The following is a 22,697-nucleotide window of genomic DNA, read 5'->3' on the forward strand; positions in this document are numbered from 1 at the left end:
AATAAATCGCCCAACCACCTTTGACGCTACGTAAAAAGTCACTTTAAATAAATTCGAAAAATTCTATGTGATAGATGTCAAACCAATTGACAATGTATGCATCACATGCACCTATCCTAGCATTGGCTCTCGTCGTTTAGGCTACACTTCTGTTTCCGTAAAAAATATTGACGAACTTGTAAATGGTATTTTTGGCCCGGCAAAATGGAAGAACACGTCTATGACACGACGTATTCCATGAATGATAACATTTTCGTAGCGTGCAGTTGTCGATACAGCAGATAGCAAATTTAAATCGTAGTTAACAAACAAAAAAAATCAATTTCGCACAATAACAAATAGAAAAGTCTTCATTTGCTTTGCATACAATAAACAATGTTCGCAAGGCCTTAATAAGCCTTAAGCATAATCAAGGCGAAGGTCTAAAGCGATTTCGAAGCACAATCAATTGGAGTCAACATGATACGGCCATCAGAAGTATAGGTTCACGCTGGCGTGTGCCGACTTCAAAAAACTATTTCCTACATTTTCCTGCACGATCTATCTTCATAGTAGGCTAATGCAAGCATTGCTTAAAGAAATTCAAAATAAAAACAGTCAATTATTGAAACTAAGACGTTACCATGCCTAAACGTTTGAGAGCTCAAAAAAACTTTGAAACCAACGATGACGAGTGTTAAAGTACAGAGCACTCTTTAAATAATCAAATATATTTTAGGCTAAAACTTCAGTTTTTTTTTCAGGAGTTTTGGGGTATGGAATTGAGGAACTGGTCCACAGTCAGGCTTCCCTACAAATATTCCACTCTTTTGTCGACCTTCAACCAGATCACGATCAGACCTATAATAGCTGGAACCAAATTTAGTACCGAAACGGTGAGGAGATAACTTAAGTGCTAGAGGAAGTGACTACAGTCATCTGGCCATTCATTCGAACCTGAATAACTTGGTTACGTTAATTAGTATATAGCCCAATACTGCTCATTATTGAACTTCTTACCGAATTTTTATATCTGCAATTGTTTAATTCTATAGTACGTATTTACATGCAAATATTGTTGCAAATGGCACATCAGGGGATAAGCTCACAGACACTGTAAGTAAGCACAAAACCGATCTGATCCTATGTCAAAGCGAAACCTACCGACGGCAATTTCAGCAGAGTCTGATTATCATCAGGCCTTCGAGCTATGCTTACAATCGAAAACACTGTTAATCACATAATCAAAGTTGTTAATCACTGACCAGTCAACTTCGGGTAGCCTCAGAATTTAAGAATTAATGGGTAGTGCTCTCGGCGTAATAAAATCCGTGGGTCAGGCACGGGCTCCACAGTTATTGGGATGCGTATTACCTTGCTGGGTCCAATCAGGCGTATTCAGCACTATTCCAACCCACTTAAAAAAATTAAAAACTTAAATCCAACCTAAAATCAAGCGCGCACTGCATTTTCCTACATAAGACATTGTCTTCATTCAGCAGCCCATTGTGTATATGCATCCATATAGCCTATATTACGGTAAATGTAAGCGATGCATAAACCAGGCCTTTTCGACTGTGTGACACATAAATGCATAACAGCTGCTAAGCGAGTTCATGCTTTGTCAATCCTACTGACTACATAGCCTTACGTGGCCGATCTCTGTAAGCCTCTTTAGTCGTAGGCGTATAAGGTATTAAACCATACCCAGTTTCTGTGCACAAACGCAATAAGCCATAGGTGGACGCTAGTCATAGAAGCGACCCGGTTGCTGGTTTTGTAGTTGCAAGGCAAGTGGCATCTATTGAAACCGCGAGAGCGTCGGAGCGATGGTGAAAAATCAGGCTTGTCTGACAGCATTTAGGCCGATTCTCCTTTTGTACTTGTGCTGGTGCAGCCAGCCACTGATTACTGAAGTCGGTAATAACCCTCGTCCGAGTCAGTTCAAAAGTCCATTTTGGGTTAGATGGGGCGGGGCGAAAACGGGAACGGAGGGCAAAGTGGGAAGAGCAACGAAAACTAGTTAAATGTGTACGCTTCTTTGAATGAAATAGCGATGAGGAGGGTGTAATTTTGATAGTTGCCACAGAAATAGTGCGGTTTAGCTTCCTTAGTTTCGCGTGCAAATTGGTAATTTTTTCCTTTTCTGGAGGGCAGCGGTCTACGGACTATAGGTCAGATCTGGGGATTACGTTTGCGAAATATGGGTATGGCAAAGCAAGAAAAAACGTTAACCATTTCAACCAAGAGTGTAGCACATTGTACGGGAGCAGTAGCAGCAGAAGTCCCAACCTGAGCGCATATAGCGAAAAAGGTCGAAGACACGAAATCTCTGGGATCCGGTCATTTCCGTTAAGCGTCGATCGGTGAAGTCATCTTACTTTTAGCTATAAGTCTCTAGGTGCTACTGGAGCGTCCACTGGTCAAATAGAAGTTGTATCAATCTAAGTTATTACGGTTACTGTTTTTATCGTTAGTGGGTATTTCCGATAATGGGACGGTAGTAATATAGGACATAAATTTCCTGAGGAAACGGTTGTAGCGGCAAAGAAAGAATTCTGTACCGTATTGTCAGTGAAATGAGAAAATGCTCTATTTATAAAAAGTTTACACATTCAACAATATTGTACGGACCATAAGGCATAGGTCCACGTTGTAGACCTAGGTCTGAATCTACAATACAGGCCTAGAAACTATAGGCACATGAAAACGTTGGCTCAGTAAAAAATGGTTTACTGGTTGTTTTAGAGATAATTTGCTAATAATTTGAGTGGGATAAGCTTGGATAATATTATTTGACGTCCAAGATATCTTAAAAAGTACGTTAAGAATGCGGTAGCCATATCAATTCCGTTGAAAATTGTAGAAACGTTTTTTAATAATTAGAAAATAATTAAGATAATTAGAAAAGCAATTCTAGCTAGCGGTACTCGTAATGTGCGTAGCGACCTGCTAGTGGCATTTACAAGAAACATTTGATCCGTTACGATTGTTCAGTGCTGATGTAATTTCTATAAGCTATAGTTCAGATACGTCTAGGTTGTGGGACACGTTGTATTTCACTATGATGGATCCGTTTTTTTTCTAAGTAATCAGCTGTTGACTTAGACTAATGCATAAAGATCTCTGTTATTATTATTGTGCTGTACCCCGGAACTTTTCTACTGCATGATAATGGTAATAATAACCAGATGCTAAGAGATTCATTTTGTATACGAAACCGTGTTTCGACAAGCATTTCCAGCGAAAATTATCTAATACGAAATTTTTCTTATTCCCAGCTTATATGTTATGATAACCGCCATTTATGAGACAGATCGCCATGCAAATCCGAATTCATGGTACCTTTTCCTGCGAGGTACAACGTTTATGCAATTTTCCTTGCAAAGCTTAATCCGGATCTGGAGACAGAGTGCATGTACAAACATCCACGTGCAGAGAACAAAGAAATTAGGCCGTCAATCTGACGGATCTCCAACCTACTGACTGGATATTGAGCTGTGTTGAGATCCTTACTTTCAAATGATGCTGGTAAACATCCTGTTTCTCCTTCGTAAAATTTTTGCAAGAATATTTTGCATATGCTTGAAACATAAACAAATTGAAATACAGGAAACCGTAGAAAGCAATATATGTCGGTAGCTGACACCCATTGAGATGAGTTAATGGATTTGGCTAAAGTAAAGTTTGAATGACGAAGATTCGAAGCCGACGTATGCTATATTACCAGGAAACAAGAAGATATAGCGGTTCTTACGTAATTTAAATTTTATTTAAAAATCCTCCCCATCCAGTAAAAATAAGATAAGCCAAACAGCTGATCTGATTTTATTAAGTTTCATTACGTGCAGGTTGTCTGCTACAAGGAACCTGTCAAGGCTTCGTATTTTAATCTACCAGTAATACTAAGTTGAATACAGAAAAGGAGCATAGACTTAAAGAGGGCAAATTTACATGGGGGCACGGCTCATCGAGACAAAAACATATGAATCTGATATAAGGAAGTTGAGTTGCTTCTATCTTACTGTTCTGTTTAGATGCCCCCTCGTTTATTTATTATAATAAAATGGTTAAGGAATACATTTGACAGAGACCAACACAAAATGGAGCATCTCGTACTTTTTACGTTAATTAATGTATCTCGGATTTTTGCCAAACTTAACCGTATCACAAAAAGAGGCGAGATGCAAATATTTTCACTTTTTTTTTTAAAGTACGCTGTCTCTGATTCTACTTCTATAAGAATATTCTACGACTGGTGCCTATAAGTCCTACTCTGGCCCGTAACTGTTCCGTTCGTAAGCTTCCGTGGCCAGCGGAATTAAATGTATAGTATGTTAACATTCGTAGTACTAAAATAAAGTCCAAATAATCGATATTTGTGACACTGTACGGTCATTTATTGAATAGCTTAAATGTATCTTTAAAGCGCGAAATTTTAAAACCAAATTACATGTGCGGCATTTCCAAATCCAGCGCTTTTCGGACTTGTTTAGATCAAACGTAGCAACACATGCTAAAAACCAAAAGCTTGATCACCGTATTCATTCAAAATCCATGTTCCAAAACATCTTGGCTAGTCTTTTAGCTCTTTCTAGTGGGCTCTTGTTTTCAAATATAACCACAGTACAGGATTTATTATATCGTTCTCCAAGAAGTAAGCGTTTGTAATACGGCTACCTACAAATTTATCTTCAAACTGTGACCCAACTCAACAGTACTAGAGGCCTGCCGGCCATAATAATGAAAAAAGGAACGCTTTTTTGATATCAGTCTTTACTCAACAAGCGTTTCAATCCATGCCTGCACTAGCTCAATTTATTTTAATTGATTCCACCCGACAACGATCAACTCCTAAATCCTTGAACTCGACCAGTTAGAACTCTTTGAAGTTCTCCAGCAAGCCTACCATTGCTACTGGCGTCTTTTTCCTTTCAATATAGCAAGCACAAATGTTCGTGTCTGTTTTTCCTATATTCCGCTATTCGCTGCGTTGGTTGGCTGCTTAGCAACGCTTGGTCGCCACGTTGGTCGCGGGTCGAAACCGTCATTTATAGACGAAAGTTCACGACTTCCTTTTCTGACCCCATTCCAGACCATGTAGCCAGTGCCGGTATCACAGGGCATACCACTCTCAGGGGCAACCAAGCGAGCTCTAGTAGTGCTTCCTCTCATTTTTCTCTTCACAGCAGACCCCTGGGCTCGTCCCTCCTGAACCACTATTCCCTGCTGCGTAGTGCCTCTTTCCAGCCGGCCCCTTCTGAACTCGGTGCTTCGGACTCCCCCTTCTAGTGCTTCTAGATTCACCCTCGCCCATCCCAGCCAGCCGAGCGACCGATAAGCCATGCAGCCCGCCAGCTAGTTTGCTAACCATACGCAAGCCAGCCTAACCACTGCATGACCCTCTCCTTCAGTTGCCCTCACGGAGTTTTCCCGTCTCCGATCGACCGACCGTCCCTAGAGTTCTTTAGGCATGCCAGAACTCCCAGGCCGGTGAACTGGAGCGAAAGGCCGGAGGAAGATTGCCACATCTAGGAAGTTGAAGGAAACACCTAACTGACAAGCCAGCCATCAAGCACGCAAGCCAGCGCACTAAAATTCCCCTGTTGTCCGAATTAGTACCGCCATAGCGATTCGCCTTGAGCGCGCTGGAAGGTGGCGACTAAAAAGACTACTGCCAGTATGACAACACTGACCGACGATGCGGCGTTGACGACAACTGCCACAACCGCCAAGATCATGACGCTGGCGACCACGTAGGATGAGCGGCCGTCCGATCAACTATAACTGATCGCGTGTAAAGAAGACTTTGGTTACCATCGTTGAGTTTCCCTCCGTCGGCGTAACCTGGCTGATGCTCCTAACATTCATCCTGCATCGTAATCGTACGCTATCATTTCTACTTTACTTGGCCCCTCTCTCTTTGCGACTCATTGCCGCTAGAGTCTCCATCAGGAACCCTATCCTTTTTCAGAAGAGTCTTGATTTCGCCGTGAGGGGCCGCCTCATACGGATAGGAACGATCTTCCCTTCGTGTTACGTTGTTTTGCGCACTCTCTACTTGCTTTCTCTTATCCGCTCGTTCTGTCTGGCCCAGGGCATCGACCCGTGTTTGAATGCAGTGATAGTTTTGCGCGTATGGCCTCCTAGGCCCACTGCTAGGCTCTTGGGCTGCTTGCCCGCCTGCTTGGCAGGGACCTGTAGAGATGTGCAGGCGCTTGTCGAGAGACGTGCGCAGAAGGGAGAGTCTAGATGGGTTGGCGCCCAGGTCATAGCCTCAGCCCACTTGGTCAACTACCTCGAAGAGAACCGCACACGTTGTCCGCCCGACAGGGAACACGTTGACGACGACGCGAGGATAATACCGTTTGATTAAAGCAGAAGTGGTTGGTAACCGCAAGCAGAAAGACGGCTAAAAGTACTGTTTGTGCTGTTACTGCATATGTACGAACTACCTCTATTGCGCGGCGAGGAAGAAGTAGGTCAAATTGAAGCATACGATTTTAGTGAATATGCACATTTAGATATCTAGCAAAATAACTTATAAGATAAAGAACATTATTTGAGCTCTTCGGCCAAGTACGTATAGGTTCAGTCAGCACCCGATCTCGTATTAAAATAATAATTACTATCTTACCGTTGCCATAATGCATCTTATTTTTTTTTATCATAGTTTAGCTTTCTTTAATCCTAGGAAGCAGGTACATAGACCGTATCAGATAGCTTCAAAGGGCTGATCTCAGTTCGACATTTGCTTATCTTTACTGAAAAGGATTTAGTTGAGATAGCAACAGTAGCTGACCCCTCGATGCTAGCTTACCTTCGGATGTTCACATGGGGAGATTATAAAAAGCGCTCTTTTCTATAATGAAAACGTTGTTTTATTAATATTACATGGAATTTTCTACATATGTAGAAACTCAGTTATGATCACTTTGTAATTAATTAAGATCCATGGCAAATCCTGTGCCTTTCAAAAATACGTCAAGCTGTATATCTAACATTGCCGTGAAGCATTACTTTAAGCCACGACGTTTCGTGACCTATATTTTTCGAGGTACTTTGCTTCAATGCAAAGCGGTCACAGGGTACTCAGGATACCAATGATTTCAGCGGATTTGCTTTGATGAAATATTCTGATCAATGTGTATATTCTGGCAACAAGGTTCGTAAAAGATCAGATACCGACAGAAGAATGCAGAGAAGATCGTTAATACCAGAGACATTTAAAAACGGAAAATGAATACGAAAAGGGCTAACGAAGACGTTAAGCTACTCAGGACTCTGTGTTGTTTGACCTAACCGCGGTAATAACACTATTTGCTCTACGTACCGCCAATCAGAGGAGGCCATAAATTGCAAGGAATAAACAGCGAGTTCAGGAACTTGCCATGGAACGATGGCATGCCAGTTACCTTCTTTTTTATCTGTAACATAAAATAGTAATACGCTGAAATTGTGTAATGAGTCGAAATTAAAAGTTAATTTTTACCATCAAAGGGCCATTGCAGTGGCTGATCGTTCTGATCGAACGATGCTACATTCGACCATACAATCTTTCAGTTTCGTTAAACGTATTACGGCACTGCTGTAAATAGCCATTTATTACTCGTCTACATTATGTTCAATCAAGATCAGCAGTTACGAACCTGTCAAATATATAACATATTCCACAATTTTCAATCGTATGAAAAGCGCAGTAAGGTTAGCAACATGATATGGAAGTATGTCATTGCAACAGATAGCAGTTTACCATAGAAACAGGCCGAAAAGAGGATGTACTAGTACCAACAGAAAGCTTTGGCCTGCCTGCCTGCCGGCTTGTTCTGACCCGAGCTGGAGAACTTTTCCCGCTTGTCAGGAATACGTCTCGGATGCGAGACTGTTACCAGTATTATGATCCTACTTTAATACGGCCACAGTTCCGTTAGAAATTAATTGTCCATATGGCCATTCATTGAGCCACTTGGTCCGCAATTGAGCCATTACATGCAGCTCATATAGCCGAGGCAGTGGGGCGGAAAAAAACTAGCTATGGCTGTGTCCCCGAACAAATCCGAAAATTTTGTTCGGTCACCGGCGATCATGGACAAGTGGACGTTTGATACAGGCGTAATTAGCTGACTCGCCTGACTGAAGATGGTTTATGAAAGATGTACTCACAAGAGATATAATATTGGTATGTATAAAGACGTAATGCCCGAATACGTATTCAGAATATACATTATCCTAGAATGCATACTTTATCTTATCTTGTTTCTAGAGACGGACATTTTGAAAAATATACCATGAGCATTTATAAATTAGGATGTGGGTTTTTTAACGGAATTTCGTCGCTGACACGTTAGGTACCGCTCGCCTATTCAGCAGTACTGGTAGTTAGCTGTGGCGTAATTAAGCAATTAGAGCAGCACCCATTATAATAAGTAAAGCTGTTGTTAACATTATGAGAGCCAAGTTACTGTGAGCTATCGTTGGGACAGAATTAAGCCCTCGCTTTGAAGCCTCCAAACGAAAACATAGCTCGGTGATATGTGCACCAGCCGAGTATGTGGGCTAACGGGCGCCAGACTAAATTGCTGTTTTAATGCGAGCTAAGCAAAAAGCGTCTTTGTATGTACACTTGTACAAACAACTCCAAGTCGAGACAGGTAATGTCAATCGTATATGATCTAATGTAACTAAGCAACCCAACCCCAATTGAGCTGCTCGTTACTGCGGGGTCATTCTCGTTCGCCAAAGCATATTTCATGCCAAATAAACTCAAAAAATACATTTTTTCAAATAATTTTCACTAACTTTAACAATTGCCTATTTAGTCTAGAGGAAAAAATACTCATCGATCGATCGATTCGACGAGATTTTTACCGGTAGACGCCCAGAAAAACAGAGAACAATATTTTTCTTTACGAATCGTTGCTCTTAATATACCTATACTTTACTGTTGGACTATTGTCAAGCAATTCCGGTACAATTATACTGGATACACCATTTGGCTTCATAGCTTACGATGTATGCAGTGCTATATAATTAGCAGTTAGTTTGCTTAACATATTTACCATATGAATCAACATTGCCATTTACGTTCCTGACTGGTGTCTGCTCTTTATAGAAAAGTATTAATAAATCATTTAATTTCTATTACCCAATTATACTTTTACTATCTAGGACTGTATATAAGCAAAAATTGATATTTAGCCTGTACTACGAATGCCACTCCCGACAGTCTTGTGTTATTCAATATAACTGCTAAATACATGGAAAAGTTCCGGTGGAGTAAAATTTCGGGCCGATAACCAGTCAAAACGTTCGGAAAATACCAAGCGGCCGACATGCGCAAAAAGGTCTTAAAGAGAGTAACTGTTGAAACCTGCCTAAATGGCTCAGTTGGAAATTGGTATTTTTCTTTTGAAAACAATTCGTAATTTCTCTATCTAAAGGTGCATGAAAACTGGCAATCATATAGAAACAGAAGTTTTTAATCTTGGTGGGGTTTGTCCAACACGAGAACACGGGTAGTAGATAACCTTCGGTCTAGTTTGAAAGTAACTGTTCCTTGCCATGATGAGTTTGCTTTTTTATTCCAAAAAGAACTGGTTTTCATCTAATACCAAAACTAACGGATCAGCGCACACCCGCTACAACAAACACTCCACCAAAGTTTAATCGGATTTAGGCGGATCACCCTATATATATATATATATATATATATATATATATATATATATACGTCCTTTTAAATCTGTCGATAACTAACAAGCAAAAGGGCTCAGCTAATGAATATAACAGTATATGTATTAGAAAAAAGTTTTCCACAATTGTTACAAACATCCAGTTTCAACATGTACATCTACTTGATGCCTAACAGGGGTTAATTTTTATTTATTCAAGCATTACCAATTAAGACCGGCTTCTAAATTTATACCCCCTTTTTCCTTGCGTTTCGAACATTGTTCTATTGAAATGAGATATAAAAAATGTTTTCTCACTATTTCGACTCTATCGACATCCTTAAACGGCCCCCCAGTCATCGTTTTTTGTCATAAACGGTGGTGTCATTGAAATTAACTGATTGAGTTATGACGGGAAGCAAAAAACGTGTTACCTTTGTAATATTTAGCTCCCGATGTCTGATGAACAGCAATTTACGTTCAATCAGACTCTATAAGCATGTACAGGTTTGAAAATTGTAGGGGATTTATGTCAAGAACACATTTAGCAGATTCCCTTGCGAAAATTTGGCTACAAGTGTAGTAACAGCATCAGGTGAAGTGGTTAATGTTGGCATCAGCAGCAGCACTGATAGATAGCCTTTCCTTTTTGTTTGAAGATCTGTGTGTAGTACACATGTTCTTCGGATGCCGTCGCATGTAAATATAGAGGCTTTCTTTGTTACTCATTTACTTACACGTAACACATACACAGCGTAGGTCTGCCCCGTGCACCATACCACACCAGCAACGGCCACTACTGACCACATACAAAGCATGCACATGAGGGGCCAGATGATGTGCAACAGTAAAATAAGAATTACTTCAGTCCAGTCAAAGGAAATGTGCATACAGGGGCAAATTCTGTTCGTGGTGCCAACTTGTGTGAAAGAGTGTGCAAGTTATCTAAGCAACGATTACCACCCCATCAGGAAGTGGACATTACTTCCACTACAGTCATCTCAATAGACCGAAACAGCTAGACTTTTCTACATGCATGACTAAAATTTCGGTGAGCACACGTTTAGACACACGCACAGGCATCTATTGGCAGACAAATGGCCATGTTCGACTCTATTTTGTACTTTAGGCTTCTCCCGGAGTCAACTTCAAGCTATGTCAGATTAAGTCTGTCGGCTTAATAGAGGCGACAAACATACACAAAAAAAGCAGTAGACGAAGCAGGTCCAGCGAAGTACAAGTACAACATAGGAATTTGTAGACAAAGTTAGCATGAACGCTCACGAAAAAGCGGGCTTCATAGTGTCACTTAAATGGCCCAAAAACGACCTCTGGTTTTGTTTTAAATTCCCGTCGCGAAGATGGCAGCCGAAGCTGGCTTTCGGTTTCAGCGGCCACACGAATTCACTCGATGAGAGATCGAGACGAGGGCATGGAATGAGCAGACTCAGCAACATCAACAACCTGTTACGCCGAAGAGCCGCCAAATTCGACTGTGGCGGCTTGACGATCCCCATCAGGCTCACTTACACTCTGTTTGCGACTGGCAAAAACATAGGCCATCGCAAAATGTCTCGATCGGGATTTGGTGACGACCACAGATGGTGCATGTATGGGAATATACATATACACAGTCACATCGAATGCATGCATCTATCAAAGGACAGAAAAGGTCTGTCACACTACTTACGAGCTAAAAATTACCAGTCGTTGTGTAGAGTAGATATTTGCGAGATATATCGAAATTTCTGGCATGACTGGTCATACAAGCACACATACGTACAAGTACAAGGTTCACTTACCCCACTGGCTTCGGTCCCCAACAGTCCGGCTAATGAATTGTGCAAAAGGTGAGTGATGTAATCAGAGAAACCGAAAAAAGAAAGCACAGAGAGAGATGTACATAAATAGACACTGAACGGTTTAGAGATAGCTAAGGCAGATTTTTTTACAAGATGAACGCCGTAAAAATCTGTTCAGAACGATTATCAGCAGAGACGGCACAAACGGGGAGGGCCAGGTAGTAGACAACGCTGGACCTTGATAGGCCAATGAAAAACGGAAATTGAAGCGTGAAGAACGATGTATGCCATATTCACGTCTACTCGACCAGCTAACACACCGGAATGTGACATCTGAAGTTGTGTCCTTTGAGTTGCTGGACGCCCTAGTGGTCCTTGGTCCCTCTCTATTAGATCCTCTAGTCTGATCACCGTCATCCCCAAACTATTTTCTTGGCGCTTGCCAAGATCCCGCGGACAGACCGAGCAGAGGGACCAGATCGCCAACCAGCTTTCGAGAATTTTTAACTCGAGTTCGCTACTTAAAACTTGTCTCACGTCTGTCACTTTTAAATTACCCCCGTACACTCTCACACGGGAACGAGCTGACGCGTGAAGTGGGATGTATGTGTAATGTCCCTAGACATACGAGTATGCTCTGGTCTTCATATTATCATGTTGAACCAACTATTCGCCCTCTCACCTATATACCTCATAACCTGTGAAACGAGACTGCGGACTCAGGATCTATCATAATTCACATAGCGTACCTGCCCCCTGTTTGTAGGGCATCGCTCATTCTGACAGGAAGATAGTTGCCACTGTCTGCACTCCATATCGATGTACCTGTTTGTACAAATGTAGCCACATGCACTTGTGTTTGTATACGTTTAGAAGAACCGGACCATTTTAAATCGTTCCTGTACATGCTTCTTGTCGTTGTGATCGTCGTCGTCGTCGCCGCCGCCGCCGCCGTTGTTCTTGTGGACTCATATCGTATTATGTAACCAAGCATACAAAGGTTTCGTAGCGTTAACTATGGGTTTTTCGTAGCCATGTCCATGACGCAGTGGTATGCAGTATACGGCTGCAGTGGGTAGTATTCGCAGTGCGCATAATAATAGTCTTAATAATAGTCGTAGGATGTATGTAGCCTGTGGGTATAGTCGGTCTGGTCGGTCCTCAATGCGATCCCAGCCCTCTAACGATAGAATGACCAGCTTTCGCTTGCGTTAGATGCTACAGCTCGTTGAGGGCAAATACTTCTATGCCAACTAACAGGAAAGGAACTCAGCTTCAGAGAAAAGCGCGTCAGACTGTTCGACCGTCTAACAGACACTTTCGGAGCCGTCACAGTGGGTGACAAATTTATGTGGACAATTAGGGAAGCTGAAGATTTATGGTTGCGGTTACGAGACAACGGCGGCAGAGCCCGAAGCGCAGGCGAAGCCAGCGAAACAAATACAGATACAGAAGCAAAGAGAGAGCGAGAAAGCTTTGGCGATTCACTGGCAATCGGAAGCCGAACGAGCGTACGTTGAGTGCAGTTTTTCTGTCTGTCACTATGTGTATGTGTATGCTCAAGTAGGAGATAGGCCGAGATCCTTCGAAAAAGAGCTGCTACCGGCTGTACGCTGTCGCTTATCACGTGCGCACCTCTAAACGGTCTTGTATTTGCAATAGAGATCGCGTTTTGCATAGACGGTTGCTCGGAGAGGGAAGGTAATCGCTTGGTAAGTATCCTGCGATATACTGTATGTAAATAGAATAGAGCAAATCGCCGAAGTCAGAAGTATTTTATGAGCCAATCGTGTAACCGAGAAACGCAATGTGTAAACATCTCACAGTCTTGTCAAGTTCTATTGTTAGATAGTTCGTTTAGATTTATTTGACAGAACTATTATGTGTTTCTCTTTCGAACTTTGCCAATCGCACACCCAATGAACCCTTTTTCTCACCATCTTTTAAGTCGCTCTAGCTGAACAATCGAGTGATCGCAAGTATTGCAAAAATCGGCCAAAATCATACAACAAAAATGCGTAGTACCGATGATGACAGCGAGTTAATCCACAATGGACTTCACGGGCTAATCTTCATAAGCCATGTTTACGATATGAGTCTCTGTTCATTCTTTCTGCGCTTGTTTGTTGCAACCAACTGCGAATTCGTCTGTAGTACTCTTAGCTAATCTATTGTCGATGAGAACCAGAGGGGAATTTATGCGCTATTTCCATCAATATTCCTATGGGTGAGAAACAGCTTGATCTGATTGGTGGTTATAAGTGAACGTTCACTAGCGGGTGACAAACAGCTCTATTGTTGGGTAAGAGCCCGACACTCACCATTGAATCTGAGACGTTTTTGGTTTAAAAGGCATAACGAAACCCTAAGCGGAGGGGCAAACTCGTTGTTGTGTGTGTCATTATGCCCTACACATACACACATTTGCATGCAAGTTTATGAAAACACAATGGCGTAACCTCGAGCTACCCAAAACCCACATGAAATCGGCTTTCAGTGAATGTCCCACTCCACGAATGTGGAAGAGAGATCGTGCATCGCATGCGGACCTTGTTTTGTTTAAACCTAAGAAGAACAATTGCAACCGATAATAACGCTCGCTCACCGAAGCCATTATAGTCCTATTTATCCTGTTTGTATTCGTCTCGCATTGACTCCCGCGTCTTGGTAGTAGGCACTGAGTCGCGCGCCGGGGCTTGCCGGCTGGTTCTTTTCGATTCATATTCGCGTATAGTTCTTTTTTTATCGCTAGTGTCCGCTCGAGCACCTTCTCGACCTAACCTAACACTCGATTGACGTTTAATACTGGTCAATTTTTTACGTGAGTTCGGTCGCTTGAAACTATGTCATATAGACAAATAGATTGATTGTCATGTTGTGCTACCAGCTTAAGGAAACAATGTCGTTTGCCCGATAAGTAATTAAATATAGTACTATATTTCGAAGTTCCGTAATACATTGCTTTGCGCTAGGCAAATGGCATCATCCGATTGTAATTTTGTTGTTTTTTTTGGCATTTGTTAACTGTATAAAGTTGAATAGAGATTATTCTATTTAGTATGATTAATCGGATAGATGAAAATGAAAAGTGAAAGATGAAAATTTTGATGAAAAGTTTTATACGACATCGTCCTGACTAGTATTATTTGAAACGGAAAACAGTATTCCTTGATTCCCGGCCGAATGACGTTATTGTGCGCCTCAGTTCTACTGAGGTTTTAGTAGGAATTGCCTTCAACTAAAGGAGCCAGCATTTACCAAAGTTCATCTGTAACAATCCATCTCTGGGATTCCAGACCCCTTAGTACAGGTAACCCCGACAGTCACCGACCGAACGACTAGTCATAGCATTTTTTGTCACCGTTCGTCAGATATCGGATCTTCGCCAGCCATATGTGTTTGCATTACCTTCGTAAACATGTGCGGCTAGCACTACTACTACCAGTTCGCCACTGTCGGAGCGGCCTCCTTCGACGTTCGCAGGCGTATATGCCAACGAGCCATCAGGACAGCAGATAAATAGAATGCTGTTAAAAGGGATGGAGTTCAACCGGCTGGTAATACGTATGTAAGCGTAGTCTTCAGTTGCTAACTTCATCTCGTGCTCCAGGTGCACTGCACGCAGCTGCAGTATCCTTCCCCCAGACCCCGGATCCCAAAGAGGATGATGAGCCTCTTCAGAAGTAAGACAGACAGGAGAAACAATCTGAATAGAATCCGCACCAAGTGTGGTAGAAGGGCTGTGAACTAAAAATAGGAGGCTTGAAAAGTCGATATGTTATAGTTCAATATATCTGTGAATTGCAGTTCTAATGGAGTTCGCTATCAACGGAGACGAGACGCCTTTGAAGCCGCATTGGCCGTTTAGTATCGTTTTTGTGATACTTTAAAATCCAGTTCTCACCTGCAACCTATTGTGCGATTAGAAACACATGCCTATAACACTAATAGGTCAATGACGTATTAATATTGTCCAAACAGCTTGCAGGCCTTCAGGAACCAACGACGGGATGGCACCGGAATCGCTTGGACTTCCACTCGTAACAAAATCCTGTATTCACTCGAAAGTTCTAACTTCCACATGCACACATGTAATATATTCGCATTTTCTAAAAAAGGCGCATCAATTTGTGAGCGCCCCGTATATGCAGCTTTTAGTACACAATGCATAAATACCCATAAGAGCTGAATGAAGCACACAGAATCGTACAAACAGGAAGCCGTATAGAAGTGGTTTAATCGTCTCAATTTTGTGACATAATCAACTCTCAACATTTCACCGTTTGTAGCAAACAAAAACAAAAAAAAAAAACTAAGATCAGCAAAACCAGTCAGTCAGAAGCCACCAGCAAATCGACTTGTGTTCTGTGGTGAAATCGAACGAATTTGTATAACGACGAACGGCTCTTCGTTGTTTTTCGTTCCTGTTCGCCCTGCTTTCGTGACCCGTTCGATCTCGCCTTCGCCGTCTGGGACCGATTGTCTCCGTCTTCTACCATCGCGTTCACTAGTTGTAGTTGTAGAGTTATAATAACACTGAATCTCTGTTTGCTTCCCGGTTGTTTCTTTCCTTGCCACGTACGGTTTCTACACTGTCACCCTACCTATCAACAAATCAGCGAGCGAATGAGTGAGCAATTCAACCGTTTGCTATCTGACTCAATTCCGGCTTGACGTCGAAGCTGTCGGGGGGTAAGTCCCTAAATAGACACACGAACACCCTTACGCCCATACGCACACAGATTCACTCATTTCGCTCTGCGCTTTTTACTCCTCGACGTTCTCGTGACGCATGTGTCACCAATGGCAACAGCAACAACAGCCGGTAGCGACGCTGACGTCAATGTTGGTCTTTACTTTTTTTTTCTTCACTGTTAAGTGGGACAGAAAGGGTCTGGATTGGAGGGACAGAAACGGAAACCGAACTGAAACAGCAGTAAGCTAGAGGGCACGAGCAGTCTGAACAAAAGAGGCATCAGCCGAACCAGCGACAAAGAACGATGCTTCGCGCAGATAGACTCAGAGAAGAACGCGGAACAGCCAGAGAAGAACTGGCTCATTCGAAGCGTTTGATGAGAGCGTGTTTTGGAGAACAATTTCGTCTCGGTCTTCAAGGGCTCGCCATAGACGTGGCATTGTATCGTCCGTTGTGCAACGCGGTGACACAAGGAAGCGAACGTTATTATTACTATGAAGAACCGAACTTAGCTGCAGCGTTATAGATACAGAGATCTCACCCAAACCTATAGCTTTTCAATGAAGAGATGCATGGCTAATGGCCATCTATTTTCTAGGCACGTTCTAGGCCTAGCTAGCATATGTATAGGTCATGCAAACTGTAGGAGACCTACCTCTTCGAAAGAGGTCGCCTTCGGCCGCGATTAGATGCAGCAGCCGTCCGATTACCGAACACATCATCATTGACAACTAATGATCATACAGACAGGTACGATGAGAACCCCAGGCTATCGCTTATGATCAACCCTCTGCAGAATTTTATTAAAGCCTTTTCGTGCTTTCTGTGATCTTTCATATATAATTTAAATGTCCACATTAGATGACAAGCTCGATTGACTGCCCCTGATAAGCTCTCACATTAAAACTCGCTATGTGGATTCGTGTGTTCCATGTGCAACGTTTAAAGACAATCGGCTAACTCGACTGCGCGGATTGCAGATTTACCGCAATTGTCCGACAACCGCAATGACCAGTGACACTAATCCGATGCCGGAGTTATCGTCTCCGAAGCTTTAGAAACCACGAACGAAAATGAAAGCCTTACAAACGTTACCATCTTAAAATGATATACAGTATATAACTAAGTTCTTTTGCAGTGGTCGATTCAATGGCCGCAATAGCGGCGGCATTTTGCCCCGCCACCGCCGTTGCCGCTTTTATTGTTGTTGAAAAAGGATACTACTACATGTAGCGCTATTAACGAAACAAGACTGCCTTCTGGACGTTCGTGTACTGCTTTCACAATTCCCAAAGGTTCTCCGGTTCTCCAGTTCTTCGACTCGGAGCTCAGGGCCCAGCCTGGCTATCCGCCTGTTTCGATGTTATCCGGCTTATAGCGTCATCCCACGTTCGTTGTCGATGGGAGAAAAAAGGCAGGTCGATGACTTTTGCGAAGCAAGTGCATGGACGACCTTTAGCCGGAAACTCCAAGCCACGATCGGCCCGCATCTCTCTCTCGCGCCGCTTCTGCCAGCACTCTGTTATTGCAGCAGTATAAACTGAGGGCTGCAATTTGTCCATTGTGTGATTCGGTTCTCTAGGTGCGTGTGTATCTATGTACGTATATAGGCACGTGCGTTTACGTTGTTGACGATAGAACGATAGAAAAAAAGAGTCTTTCTAAGCAGTTGTTTTGGACTGCCTATTGCAACAGCTTTGTAATGTACCCGTAGTTGCTATACTATCTAGTAATAGCGTAATATAAGCTGATATGCATTCTGACGACGTAAAATCTACAGCAACAATAGCGAACCTTAACAACAGAAACGCTAGCCAAATAAAGAGTCAGACAGTCTGGGGCATTTTGTGGCGTTAGTAGTGTTATCTCTCTTTAGAACCGTTTCTATTTAATTTAGCTTATATGATCGCTTTGGCTTTGCATTAGAGCTTTGCCCCTGGACTGAGCGCTGCAACTACCGCTGTTAGGGGCCACCACTATCGATGGTAGTATGTTTCGGTGTTGTTGAGCTCATTCGAGAGCTGTTTCGTTGAGAGGGGTCTGTTAGATGCTCGCTAGACTGCCTGGCATACTCAACCCACTAGCCGGAGACCTCGCTTGCTTGCCTGTTTGTTGAGGCGAATATTGCTCGGTGCATCAACCCCACCGAGGGCCGTGACGGCGTTGGGCTTGGCGTCTGAGGGGTCTCAGGCGGTAGAGGGGTCGCCGTTTGTGGAAGTCGGCCAGGAGCCTGGTAGTACCCGCAAACTTCTGCTCTGGCACGTATGCACCAAATAGCTCTCCTGAGTAGCGCTTCTGTTCCTGTTCCACTAGGCTGCTCAACGACGCCGGCTCTAAGAGAGGATCGACTGTTGCACTCACTGTCTCTGCTGTGCCTTGAGCTGCGCATGCATCTAGATCGTTGACAACTAAAGGAGAGCCAGGGCAGAGGCGAGGGGAAGGGATCGGGACATTCTGTTCTAGAAACGCCCCTCATCCTGACCGCTGTGCAGAATCGCTCCAAAGGTCTCAGGCTAGAGATTATGGGAAATGGGAGAGGGCTGTACCGCAGCAGTAGCAATCCAGTAATTCGAATAGGAGAAAAGCGGCGGAATATACGCGTAGAATGCACAGCGTTTAACGTTGGCCTAGATGCCTTGCGCTGATGACGGCATCGGCGGCTGGTGAAATAGTGCGAGGACTACACAAGAATCGGAGAGAAATAGAAATTCGGTTCACCACTTCCACATTTTAACCCCAAAGTATCCTACCTAGATGGCTGCTCGTTGACGGGTCGGAACGCCGTGGGAGTGGGGGTACCGCTGCAACAGCTTCCTTGTAGCTTCTCTATTCAGTATTTGTCAGTGCGTGCGTCTGTGTGTACTTCTTCTATCTATGAGGAGTGTATATTCACGTGTTTGTCTGTGCTCACGTGCTCATGTAAAAGGAGTGCCTTTGACGTTGAGTTGGCACTTAAAGCATGCAGCCACTGGACAAAAGCGCAACGGCTAAGAGAGACTGTCGAATGGAGAAAGACAGAGATGGGAAGTAAAGCTATTGCATGCGTGGTGCACAACCTATAAGCGAGTGGCAGAAAACTCCTGATAGCCGGTCTTCGTTTATACTCTGGATTTTCCGCTTATTCAACCAGTAGTGACCAGACTGACCAACAGTATGTTATTCTAATTTGCCAAAGGAAATTTAGGTGCAGATTGCGACCGATAATATACTTATTTCTGGTAAATGCGATTATTTACTACTGGAAGCAGCAAAGCTAGCTGCAAGTCAATTTAAACATATTGAAGTATGTTATATGTGTAATGTTATAATGTTACTAAGCATATTAATGATAGTACGCGGATGTACACAAAACACTTGAAGTACAACTGAGCTAACGTTGATGTGTGTAAAAAACGAACTCCAAGACATTTTACCTCAAAACGTTTTTGAAATCGTCAGTGACTGATTCAACCGTATAAAATGGAACCGCAGAAAATATGGCAGTACCGGCCTGATCGAAACAAATTTACTTTTATCATTCTGTCTGCTGGTTGTATACCAAGTGCTACACAGAACAATAAACATTATTGAAATTCGAAGCAAAACACTTAAAAGTGACTCGGCATCTGTTAATCTAAGCTCGTGGGAGAATCAGAAATGATACTGGCCAAAACTGAGACCAAAAGGTCTACATCCTTTGCGACCAAATTGGCGTTCATCGCGACTAGGACCTGAACTCTACAGTCAGCAGTTGGGATCCGACGTGCTAACTAACAATAGAAGGCTTTAGCTTTCGTGAAATTGTAGCAAAATGGCGTAAAAACAGTAGCTAATATGTAGCTACTGGAGAATATCGGCTAGTCCATTGCTCTTTACTAGTGTACTTTTCCTAATGACGAAAATGTTCGTAATAGACTTTTCGTGAGATTCCGATGTTTTACGGCGATTGAAGGCTACGATCAACGTAAGGGCTCGTAGAGCCAATTGGTCGGCTGTTTTGAGCTTGAGCTCGTGACGGCTCCCAGCGTCGTCGGCTTCTGCGTTGAGTCGAGCTGGCCATGACCGCCAAAAGTCGACCGCCAAAAGTCGACCGCAGCGCCATAACAGCGACGACAGATCGACAATCATGTTAATGCGACGCACGTCTCAGCAGGCTTGTAGGGATGTAGGACACACACATATGCACAGTTTCACACATTCAGATCAAAAGATCCTGGAACAAGGTTCGGTAAGGTTTAGCGAAAGGCTCAGAAAGGACAGAGTGAAAAGTGGTGATGACGTACGAAGGCAGCAAAACAGTAGCAAGCAAGGGTGGAAATTTGATTGCAAAGCTGACCCATAGAACAAAAAAAATCGTCTATGTTTTTCATGTTAGTGTTATTGCAGTTGTTGTTGTTGTTGCTGCCGGCCATACAATTTCGGTTGTCTTAGGGTCTTTGACCGCGTTCAACGAATTGAACTTAAGGGCCTCATCTCCTCTTCTTTTTTGTCCTTCCCTTCCGCACGGCTCGGTATGTAATACATATACACGTTGTTATGCAGTTCATGACGGAACAACAGAACAGATTCGACGAAACTGCGGTAGTCATCGTCATCGCTGCCGCCGCCGTCGTCGTGGTTGCCATGATACCAGGTAGATCAGCCAGCGGCATCGTCGTTGGCAGTAGTGGCGACATCAGCGATTTACCTTCTTCAGGTTTTCAGGGAAGAAATAGGAATACAACGACAATACCGCAGTAAATAGAAGTAAGTCAACCGTAAAACGAATGGAGTAAAGCAGCAATTCAATTAACTGTATCTTTATTAAAGGGTAACGAAGTAAAACGAAGAGGACGACGACGACGACAACAACGACTATCGCAGTCCTTACTACCACGCTGACCTGTACCTTTGGCACTCAGAACCAGAAGGATGTGGACTCAACATGAAAGAAAAAAGGTTGTAAATTCATGAGTTATAGAAGACGAATATGCCGCCACTGCCCGCCTGGTCGTCGCAACGTTAACAGCAATAGCGGCACGGAAGAAGCGGGCTCAAATAAAAGACGTTATAGTTATTATTCCCAATAAGCGTTGACTTAAAACGAAGCTATGAACGAGCGCGTAGGAGGTCGCTGACGCGTTGTTGCTGTCAGCGTCGACAACGGTTTGCTGGTATTCGTCAGAAGGAACCATTAGAAAGTGGAGGAGGCGCGACAGCGTGAAGCCTGCCGTGTGGATCAGCAATCCAGGGGGATGAAGTGAGAAAGAGATCGAGCGAGACAAATATAAAGGGAAAAGAGCGAAATAAAAATAAAAGAATTCAACCCTCTTCCTGTGCATATAGTTGCAGTACGTATAGTTAATATATGCAAACGGGGAATAATAATGATAGTTGAGTACCTGATCAAACAACAACATTGAGCGAGGGTATGAAGATAGATGTCTTCGTCTCAGACGTTAGTTTTTTTTGCTGTAGATATAATAGGCGGTGAAGATCGTGCGCGAGAGCATGAGAAGGAGAGTGACGCTAGTACGTAAGTATACATCAATAGCTAGCTGGTTTACTGAAATGAACTACGGTGAAGTAACAAAACGATATAGGTAAAATCTTCGCTAAAAGAAAAACTAGGGACACAACGCAACGGGAGAACGTGAAAAGGAGAGATGCGACAAACCCCAGCAACTCAGCAAGAGGAGGACAGCGGGTGATTCTGAAGAAGCGAACGAAAATACCGCCAAGCCACTGAGGAGGGACAGAGCAAGTTAATATCACTCGTCATGAACGGAGGGAATTGAGGAAAGCTTGATTTTATAAGACGGCTCTGATATGAAGATCAGCCCTTCTATATAGATTTGCGCCTAACAGAAAGGCAAGACAGGAGGTCAGCTTAGTGAAGCATGCCTAGACATAAGTCGTGATGTGCCAACTTGTAAAATAACAACAATGATACGAGTGGGCGTATTTTGAGATTGTAAGGACGCAGTATATGCAAGTAAACTGAAATTGTTTCGGATATTGTAGGAAGATGTTAAGTTCCTACAGGTGAATGAACCTTCGCCAATGCAGTCAAATATATTGCATACATAAGAGATGTAACAGAATAAAGAGACGAGGAACTTGACAGAATCGTGTGCCAAACCTGAAACATATATATGTATATATATACATGACGCTCCTACAATGGCTATACCTTACCTGATTCGGCGGCCTTACCAATTAATTTTTTCCCGTCTTCATCATAAAGTATAAACTGTGTCTTTTTTTACTATAGCTAACATTTTCAAATACACTTTCAAAGCAGGTTTGTGCTCTATTAAGTCTTTTTTCAACACACACACAGTAGGCTACAGTGTTTGAAATAAAGGCCATACCGGCTCGGGCGCAGCAACTGGCTTATAGACTCGAATTGTTCTGAGCCGTCATCGATCCGATTTAGCTCCATTTTATCCGGGTTCAGCAACACCATTATAAATAAAGGAGCTACCGAATAGAACAGTCTCTGAAAGTATCGAAAGGGCACCCTTTGTTTTTAAATTTAACTCAGTCAACATCAAGAAGGTCTGTTTAGATTCAGACAAACAATGTAAT

General features: G+C 42.9%; 1 long non-coding RNA gene across 1 annotated transcript; it reads left to right on the forward strand.

The window, feature by feature from the left end:
• Positions 1-5,408: 5,408 nt before the first annotated feature.
• LOC147758684 (uncharacterized) lies at positions 5,409-21,447 on the forward strand. The gene is made up of 2 exons (XR_015319374.1): positions 5,409-6,457; positions 20,937-21,447. It is a non-coding gene; the product is annotated as an uncharacterized LOC147758684 (long non-coding RNA).
• Positions 21,448-22,697: the final 1,250 nt, after the last annotated feature.

The sequence above is a fragment of the Varroa destructor genome, unplaced genomic scaffold (genome assembly GCF_002443255.2).
Source record: "Varroa destructor unplaced genomic scaffold, Vdes_3.0 BEIS01000001.1, whole genome shotgun sequence".
Taxonomy (NCBI): domain Eukaryota; kingdom Metazoa; phylum Arthropoda; class Arachnida; order Mesostigmata; family Varroidae; genus Varroa; species Varroa destructor.